The 2264-nt window shown below is 40.3% G+C and overlaps 1 long non-coding RNA gene across 1 annotated transcript; it reads left to right on the top strand.

Moving 5' to 3' along the window:
• The first annotated feature begins 263 nt into the window (after positions 1–263).
• Positions 264–1700, top strand: LOC134096236 (uncharacterized). The gene is made up of 3 exons (XR_009940727.1): positions 264–473; positions 1112–1184; positions 1454–1700. It is a non-coding gene; the product is annotated as an uncharacterized LOC134096236 (long non-coding RNA).
• Positions 1701–2264: the final 564 nt, after the last annotated feature.

Below are 2264 nucleotides of genomic sequence, written 5' to 3'. Positions count from 1 at the left end.
CTGGCACCCCCGTGGCTACCCTGTGCTTACCAAATAAAACAATTATGTATTTATTACGATTTTATATGAGAACGTCAAAAGCAGAACTAATGCAACCACGTTCAAACACTGCAGCCTGCTGCCACTGGTGTGTGGCGCTGGCGCTGCTCAGTGAATGATAGATCGGATCAGAGAGAAGAAGACAAACGAAGAAGATGGAGTTGTGATTTCTCAGTTCCGAATGGCGGCCATTTTGGAATTTTCTTTACTGTCGCTAGTTTCACACTACTTGATTTCTCATGTTGCAGTAAGCTAAACGATTTCATCTCTTACGTGACTTGTTGTTCTTGCACGTAACTGTGTAACCGTCTGACTGATAAAGAAGTTGTTAAATGTCTTTACGTTTAGAAACATAATCAAGCAAACTCATCCAAGCAGATGCGAATAGCCTACAATGTCAGTACTCAAACCACCAGTAGCAGGCTTAGGACTAGGTAAGTAAAACATCTCTACTATTTTCATTTTAAAAACTGTATGTAAAGCGTAATTCTAGCCAACACCTGTTTCCAAAATGTATTTATAGAGTCTGTACATGTGGTCCCTAGCTTGGTTTGCCCGAAAATTAAGTGGAAATATCCTTTAGAAGTGTTTACTTTAGGCGCTAGTTAGCATGTAACAGCATCTGAATTAATGAACTGGCATGGTGCATTTATACCTGACGATCTCTTTCAAGTAATTTAAATAAAAAACGGACCTCATGGTTAGTATTTATAGAGTCTGTACATGTGGTCCCTAGCTTGGTTTGTCTGAAAATGAAGTGGAAATATCCTTTAGTTGTGTTTGTACTCTAGGCGCCAGTTAGCATGTAACAGCATGTGAATGAATGAACTGGCCACTAGCATGGTGCATTTATACCTGACGATCTCTTTCAAGTTATTTGAATAAAAAACTGACATCATGGTTAGTATTTATAGAGTCTGTACATGTGGTCCCTTGCTTGGTTTGTCTGAAAATTAAGTGGAAATATCCTTTAGAAGTGTTTGTACTTTAGGCGCTAGTTAGCGTGCCAGGTGTCATACCATCAGTAATCATCTCACTAAACACGTCTTTTCATATCCAATCTGTTCAACAGAGTTTGCCAGTCAGACCACTACACCTTTGCCAGCACCACCACCCAGCAAGCTTCATCAACTCCAGCCATGCCGGTAAATACAGTGCCTATTGACAGCCTACACACCCCTGTTCAAATGCCAGTAGCTTTGTCCATTGTTAAATCCCCGTTGTTCTTAAATGTGTTATTGTGTTTCGGAAAGGTATTGCATTACATTACTCTTCATCTTTTGCTTTTGTAGTAGAAAACATGTTGATGGTAGTGAAAAGGTAGTAAATTCAGCTCATTTTTTTTTGTATGAACCCTGCCATTGCAGTAATCATCTCACTAAATACGCCTTTTCATTTCTAATCTGTTCAACAGAGTTTACCAATCAGACCTACACCTCTGTCAAATTCGCTCACAACGCTGCCAGTAACACCCCAGCAAGGTAGAACTGCATTTTCATTAATCTGGCACCAATATCAAGGGAGAAACAAGCCATGAATGTCTGTCACAACTTCTTTGCATCTTTACTTTCCTTACATCTGAAGAGTGTGTTACATATATCATTATTAAAAATAATTTTAATAAATTGTTTAAAGGTAGGGTATGGAATGAGCTTTGTTGGCCATTTTTGCAAAATCACTTGAAATCCTATTCCTAACCCACTTATAGCCACTAAGTTGGAAGCACTGAAATGTAAATTAAACACGTCAATCATCTGCGGAACGGGCAGGACTCGAAAAACTCCAGCCAATAGAATTCCTCACCCCATACCATCATTTCACAGCTCGTTCGTCAATCTAACGTCTTACTCCTCTTCCTCCTCCCCACCGCGCGCGACCCTTTCGAAAGCTGGTGACCGCGAGTCAGTGCTGAAACGAAACCAACTGCCTGCTGCTGAACGTCCATGTTCCCCTCTTGTTGTATGTGTCACTTAATTTCTATACAAACTAACTAAGGCAGCGGATATCTACGGAAACTCAATCACCCACGCAATAAATAAGCTATGTAGCAAAAATTACATTTTACCGTGACACGAAGAGTGCTGTAAACATGAAATCGAAACTTAACAGCTTGGAGCTACGGTGGAATAGGCGAACCAACGGGCCAGCACTAAACTTGGATATTTCAGGAGATAATCGCCCTGGTAAGAACAAACCAGATTCTGTTCAAATATACACACCTATGG

The sequence above is a fragment of the Sardina pilchardus genome, chromosome 11, assembly GCF_963854185.1.
Source record: "Sardina pilchardus chromosome 11, fSarPil1.1, whole genome shotgun sequence".
In the NCBI taxonomy this organism is placed as follows: domain Eukaryota; kingdom Metazoa; phylum Chordata; class Actinopteri; order Clupeiformes; family Clupeidae; genus Sardina; species Sardina pilchardus.
This window is presented reverse-complemented; position numbering and strand designations above follow the sequence as displayed.